The sequence below is a fragment of the Physeter macrocephalus genome, chromosome 9 (genome assembly GCF_002837175.3).
Source record: "Physeter macrocephalus isolate SW-GA chromosome 9, ASM283717v5, whole genome shotgun sequence".
NCBI lineage: Eukaryota > Metazoa > Chordata > Mammalia > Artiodactyla > Physeteridae > Physeter > Physeter macrocephalus.
This window is the reverse complement of record NC_041222.1, coordinates 57,945,338-57,953,210: the sequence shown is the minus strand read 5'-3', so window position 1 is coordinate 57,953,210 and position 7,873 is coordinate 57,945,338. Positions and strand designations below refer to the sequence as shown.

The window sequence follows — 7,873 nt, the reverse complement described above, 5'->3', positions numbered from 1 at the left end:
CCAAGAGGCCTGTGTGCGAGCACAGGTCACTCTCCACACCGCCCCTCCCGGGAGCCTGTGCAGCCCGCCACTGCCGGGGTCCCGGGATCCAGGGACAGCTTCCCCGGGAGAACGCGCGGCGCGCCTCGGGCCAGTGCAGCATCACACCGGCCTCTGCCGCCGCAGGATCGCCCCGCATCCGTGCCCCTCCCTCCCCCCAGCCTGTGCCAGAGCCCCCGAATCAGCTGCTCCTTTAACCCCGTCCTGTCTGAGCGAAGGGCAGACGCCCTCGCACGACCTACACGCAGAGGCAGGGCCAAGTCCAAAGCTGAACCCAGGAGCTGTGCGAACAAAGAGGAGAGGGGGAGGTCTCTCCCAGCAGCCTCAGAAGCAGCGGATTAAAGCTCCACAATCAACTTGAAGTGCCCTGCATCTGTGGAAAACCTGAATAGACAGCGAAATAGCCCAAGTTGAGGAGGTGGGCTTTGGGAGCAAGATATACTATTATCTTCCCCTTTTTTCTTTTTGTGAGTGTGTATGTGTGTGCTGCTGTGTGAGATTTTGTCTGTATAGCTTTGCTTTCACCATTTGTCCTAGGGTGAAAGCGACCCGTTTTTTGTTTTTTTTTTAAAGAAATTTTTCTTCTTAATAATTATTTTTTATTTTAATAACTATACTTTATGTGCTGAATTAAAACATAAACTTTTCAAAGTACAAAACCCAGGGAAATATCTTACAGCTGATGTATATATAGAAGTCTGTTAACACAAATATTATTATCTTAAAGTCACTCAGTGTGTTACCTTATCGCAATAGAAATATTTTAAATTCAGAAAAGAAAATTTTTATTTCTCTGAAACCTTTCATTCAGGTCTTAAGCTAGAACTTCATTTTAAAAATAAAGAATAATTAAAAATTAATTTTATAAACACAATGGCTCCTAACTGATTAGTCAACTAGTTGTGATGAAACTATAGATAATATCACTATTCTCAGTCATTATTTTGGTTTGTTTTCAAATCTGACGTATTTCTAGGGTTTGTTTTATTCTACATTCCAAAAAAGGAAGGCAGGTCAATGATGTAATCTTCATTATTGGTATGATGACCTAACACATTCTGCAGCTGCTCGTTTGCTGAGGTTAGCATGTCAGGATTGAGCAATTAAAAAATTCACTGTTTGAATCACTGAGCAGATTCCACCTGCCACTTCAGACAGTAGAACGGGACAGACATGAGAAGAGCCCGGTTTCAATCTTTTATCTACCATTTAACAAACAGCTAATGTAAACAAATATACTCTATCTCTATTTATGTGTTTATATATATGTATTATATATCTCTCTCTTATACTATCTAGATATAAATTTACACACAGATATATTTGTATATGTACACATACATACATATGTGTGATGAGTGTGAATGTATCTTTGGCACCCCTTTTTCCCCTCCCCTTTTTCTCTCCAAGTCTCAATGATTCACATTTAAAGTCTCCTTTAATTTCATCATAATTTGGTTTTCGTTATCTGCTTTTATTTTCTTTCAAGGATCATAATACTCTAACATTGCATTTTCCTCTGCCTTTACTTTGAGTTTCCTATTTCTACTTCAGAAGAACTATTCCTATAAATCCTATTGCTACTCAAATAAGAGTCACAGAGGGAAAAGACATAAACAAAAAGTTATACAGAAAAGAACAAACTAAGGATCTGACCATGAAGACCTACAGACCACATATTCCCACCCTGCCCTATATGAAACAAAACACCAACAACCCCTACCCTTTTCTCACCCAGGTGAGCTTTAAGCTTTATCATTATTTGTCTCATTTACAATTAACCTTAAAATAGTGCAAAGTATACCAAAATTATTTTTACTTATTATTCCTCAGAATACTTATAAAAAATAAGTCATGATTTCCATCATTCTATCCAAGAGTCAGAGTCTAAGTTAGAGTCTAAGCAGTGAGTCTAAATTATCAGGGAAAGAGATTTCAGCTCAATAAAAGGAAGTTCAGAGCCATTGCAAGGCGCTTTCCGAAGGGGCTGCCTACTACAAGAGGCAGTGACTCCCTAACTCTTCCCACACGGGTTGGCAGCCCATCTGATGAATAACTGTAGTGCAGTAGCTCTCAAACTATGCTACTGAACTCGTGTCGTGTTCTGATGATAAAAAAGAATAATAGCAATCTTCCGTGACATGACAGAGAAAGTTCATGTATACGATTTTCTCAAGTGTGAGTTTTTTCTTTTAAAATATATTTTAAAATGTTAGAATCTGTTACTGTTAATTAACCTTAAAGGTGCCTGGAATAGTTCCAAATTCAGATCGATAATGACATTTTCAGATATTTGAAGGTGAATTATAACAATAATTTACTGTGTTCTGCAAAAAGCACTTTTACTACCTAGAGTTCTGGTACTTGAGTAAATCTGAGAAGCACTGTTGAGGAAACAATTTTTCATATACCCAAATATGATGTTATTCCATTAGTCAACACTGTTCAAAGGGTATTATACACCATATTTTATTAGTTTTTATATTAAATCTTTTTCACAAGTATGCATTCCTATTTATAATCCCATTTTATGCCTTCTAGCCTTGATGTTGCTGCTTCTCTATCTAGACCTTGCCTGGTCTGCCTGTCATACTCTTATTTACCCTTCAAAACCCAGATTTAAAATTATATTCTTAGTGTGGCTTACCTTATTTCCTACCCAGAGTTGATTACATTCTCCTCTGCATTTTTTTTATTCTCCACTATTTTTTTTCTTTATAGCCTTCATCATTCTCTAACATTATACTATGTACTGATGTTTAATGTCTCTTTTCCCCACCAGAACATGAGGTAGATGAGGGAGGGGCTTTGTCTTGTTTTAAGCTTATTGCTAGAGCCTAGAACAGTGCCTGGCTTAATAGGTACTTAATCAGTGATGCCTGGATGGAGAGATGGATGGATGGATGAAAGAATATATTTCAATTACCAAACCTGTGTAAGTACTTACACTGAGGAGTGCTTTAGAATAACTTGAGGACAGGGACCATAGCATATCCATTTTCTGATGCCACAGCCTAGCACTGTGTATGTACATGCGGTGAAACAAGAATATAAAGGAATTAGTCTCAGGTTTGTGCGATTTCAAGTTAACTAATTGAAGCCAATTGAATTATATACGAAGGGAAAATAGTCATTTCATCATTTACCCAATTAGGACCTACTTATAATAGGTGAAATCCTGATCCCTAGATGTTGCTTCTTGGAATAATTTTTAATGTCTCTGAACCCACAGCCATGTGTTGTGCTGCCTTGATCACAGAAATGCAGCTTTTGAGGTAGACACTGAAGAGACTGATAAAATCTTAAACTACGACACTAAGAAGGAGTTCTCTAAGAAGCTGGAGAAGCATGAGTAAATGGCTCACACTCCAGCCATGAGCTCAAGTTACAAAGTAACTGAAATCCATGTCCATGCAGAAAATCCCTCATGGGTTAGAAGAGCCTCATAGAGTCTGAAGGCATTTTGAAATGATATATTGGATCACATAACTAGAAAGCTCAATTCAGCACCCAGCATATTCATTTTGGTTAGATGAGGGCACTTGAGCCATTTTATTTTTGCAAATAGTCACTATGTTGTCAGTATCTGGTTTCACATTTCTCCCCTATACAGAGAGTTGGATAGGGTTGTCTTGACTAATCCATCTTATGCAGTCATGATCCAGCACTGTACTTACTAAATGGTTCTACTAGGTTGAACTATGTGAAAATGCCATTTTTGTAAGTCAAAAATAGTCGAGTATCAGCAATGATCAAATGAATAATAAGAAAGATTCACACACTGAATGAAGGGTTGGAGTAGGTAATTTTAAAAGTCTCTTCTGGTTCTGGAATTCCATATTATAATTCAAACATAAATAAGAGCATCAATCAAATTTAAAGTTTGGTCACCACCTTGTCAAACTATGGTCCTATTATAACTTAACACAGCATTCTGTTCTTGTCCTTCTTGGAACTTATATAATGTCTGCCACATAATAAATGCTTAATAAATATCTGCTAAATAAACAAATAGCTTGAAAACAGGTATAAATGGACTACTGAAGGCTGTCTCGATGTGAGTTTCCAAGTTCAGTGTCAACGAATATTGGTTTTGTTTCTAAAAGGCTAGGATATTTTTTTCTAGTTATGAATCAAACAGTATTTTTTGTGAACTTTGAAGAATATGGATAGTATATTTTCTCCCTACCCCTTACAAAAGTAATTATGGAATTCTGACTTTGGTACAGGTATAGAAGTCAATGTAACAGCCATTAAGAAACCCTAAAACTATAGATGCATGATTTTCTGAAAATCAAAGGGCACACACAAAAAAGCTAGCTGCATATAATTAAAAGTTACTTGCACATCCACTTTCTTATCAAACAAATTAACAAATGAGCAAACAAACAAAAAATACTGGTAATACATATCGTCTCCTCCTCCAAGCAGATACACATATTGATAGCAGTCAAACTGAGGTGTACACCAGTCTGTACGTGTGCTCCCTCTTCTGAACAGCAGATGGTCAGAGACACAGCTTCTTCTAACCATAAACACAGTTTCTTTTAATGTCTCCCCATAAACCAGACTGACATTCTGATGCTGTGGCCTTCCTACTGCATTCTTTTCAGAGTTCGTATTAGAAAAGGAAACCATTGTTTATAACTAGAATGACAAACACCAAAGTCACCCACTTATTCAGAAATGCCACTGAAATTCTAATTTTTATTCCATTTTATTTGTATATGATGGGACTACAAGGCATATACTTCTCTTCTGATAAAAAGGCATTATGAAGATCAGAGGATCTGTTAGTCATATGGTTAGCAAAGTACTCAGAGTGTTTAGAAAAGGCACATGCCAGACAACTGACAATTTTGATGGCCACACAACGTTTTTACAACTTCTGGCTAGGCATTAGAGCTTTGTCTTGCTTTTCCAGCTAAGATGATTTAGTAGACTGCATTTGCTTACCTGAAATGACCATTGGTCAGGAGAAAGCATTATAAAGAGCAGGCAAAATCACACATCAGTCACCCTTCTCAATACTCAGGCTGTCATATGAATAGGACCATACTTCAAAGAAAAATAAGCAAAACCTTTGTGGAAAAATCCAGGCAAATCTTTTTCTAGTTTTATTTCAGTGTATGAGTAATAATATACTACAGAAACAAAAGCAACACTTCTATTTCTATGAAAAAAATCATTAATAAACAGTAAGAAGCAACTAAAAGCTTTCTGGGATAGGGTTGGATATTAATGGATATCTCAATGTGTTCACAGAGCCAAGGACATGCCTGTGACATTGGCCCTCCTCATTTAAAAGAAGAGCTTAAACTGAACTTTAGTAAAGCCTTCAAAAACTCATTTTCTTCAGTGGCTTTAAAATACATATATAACTATCTGCATGGCTTGGCTTGTTGATTTCCTGTTAAGCTAATCTGCTGTCACAACTGATGTACTATTAGTCCACCTTTCCCATATAATGCAGATAACACTTCAGTTTCAGTAAAAATATGTCATTAGGCATTTATTTTTGCCTTAGTTTTAAAGAATATTTGCAAGTGTGGGCTACTGTTTCCATAAATCTACTTATAAAAAGCAAAGATGTTATGGTACAGTCATCTTTGGCATACCACTGATACAACAACATATACATGTACTATATAATTGAAAACACTAGTGCATACTGCAGGTAAAGTCCACTTCACTCAATTTCCATTACTCTCTTACAATTAACTAAAGCAAGCTAAAATCTAGTAGAACTCCAAGAGATAAATCATGAAGCAAAGAGGACATCAAAATGGACAACAGACACATGAAAAGATGCTCAACATCACTAGTCATCAGGGAAATGCAAATCAAAACCGCAATAAGATATTATCACCTCACACCCGTCAGAATGGTTATCATCTAAAAGACAACGGACAACAGGTGCTGGTAAGGATGTGGTGAAAAGAGAACCCTCAAACACTACTGATGGGAATATAAATTGATCCAACACAATGGAAAATAATATGGATGTTCCTCAAAAAATTAAAAATAGATCTACCATACAATCCAGCAATTCCACTACTGGGTACATACCCAAAGGTAATGAAAACAGTATTTTAAAGAGATATACACACTCCCATGTTTACTGCAGTATTATTCACAATATCCAAGATACGGAAACAACCTTAAATGCCCATCAACAGAGGAGTGGGTAAAAAAGATATGATTTATATACTGATGAAATATTATTCAGCTATGAGATAGGAGGATAGCCTGCCATTTGTAACAACATGCATGGACCTTGAACACATTATGCTAAATGAGATAAGTCAGATAGAGAAAGACAAATATGGTATGACATCACTTATATATGAAATCTAAAATGTCTAACTCAAAACAAACAAGTCAGAAAGTAAAATGGTGCTTACCAGGGGATGGGTTTGGGGGGATAAAACTGATGTTGTTTAAGGGTACAGACTTGCAATGGATAGTAAATAGGCCATAGAGATCTAATGCACAATGTAATAAATATAGACAACAAAATTATATTACAATTATGTAATGTGATAAATAGCATTACAACGGTAATCATATTACAATATATAAATATATCAAAGTAACATGTTGTACACCTTAAACTCATACAATGTTATGTGTCAAATATATTTGATTTAAAAAAAAAATTAAATTAAAAAATAACCTTTCACCTCAGGGTTTTAAGAAGAGGAAAGGGTTTTATGCAAAAGAAAGTGCCACAAATCCTAATCATTTTAGACAATTGAGGAACAGATGTATTATATCGATTAGTTGTATTATGAAGCAAATATTTTAATTATCTGTTATCTTTTTGTATTGCAAGAAGTTTCTTGTTAGGAAATCAGATTTTTGGTGTATACAATGGAAAACATTCAAGTTGACAGCCTGAAATGCCTCAGTATTTTGTTAATAAATGAGGAAATGTAAATTCAGTGATGTATTTTACTAACATTTGAGAAAACCTTTTGGTCAAGTTTGGGGATAAATCATATTATTTAACTTCTTAGAGAACTTAAGTGTAAGTTCTGTGACATGATCTTGAGTTTTATCGTAAGTGAGCATACAGGTATACATCTACACTTGCTATTTCATTATAAAATTGTAGAATTTGCTCATTAAATCATGTTTGATGTATGACTGAAGTCACTCAGGGAGCTAAATATCTCTAAATGTATTTTTTTACAGTAAAAATACAGCATTAATGTAAATCTTTTTCTGGAAGAACAAAAATGTAAATGCATAGTCAGATAAAATGGTAAAGTGTTTTACCGAAAGTATTCTTTTTGGAGAAAAAGGTTCACGAAACCTTTAAGTGCTGCCTCTATCACTCAAATTTCTAAAATTATGACATTTTCAAAGTGCCCAGGACAAGTGTACAAGGACACATTTTATTATGGAGACTGTACAGGTTGCTTTTTGTTTTCGTTTGAACATTTGAAAGAATTTAGTCTAAAACACTTTGATTTAAAAATTTTAAAATCTTGTTTAACAAAACTTTTACGTATCAAGATGCCGTTTCCCTTTCATTGTAGATCTTGTTTATAAAAATTCATTCCTAGGCTTCCCTGGTGGCGCAGTGGTTAAGGATCCGCCTGCCAGGACCTCAGAAAAAGAGTGGAGGCAAAAATCGAGAAGATGCAAGAAATGTTTAACAAAGACCTAGAAGAATTAAAGAACAAACAAACAGAGATGAACAATATAATAACTGAAATGAAAACTACACCAGAAGGAATCAATAGCGGAATAACTGAGGCAGAAGAACGGATAAGTGACCTGGAAGACGGAATGGTGGAATTCACTGCTGCAGAACAGAATAAAGAAA

The 7,873-nt window shown here is 35.7% G+C and overlaps 1 protein-coding gene across 1 annotated transcript in view; it reads right to left on the bottom strand.

The window, feature by feature from the left end:
• The window catches only part of CCDC171 (coiled-coil domain containing 171), a 341,681-nt gene that overhangs the window by 222,370 nt on the left and 111,438 nt on the right, over nt 1-7,873 (bottom strand). The gene's annotated exons all lie outside the window — the stretch shown is intronic.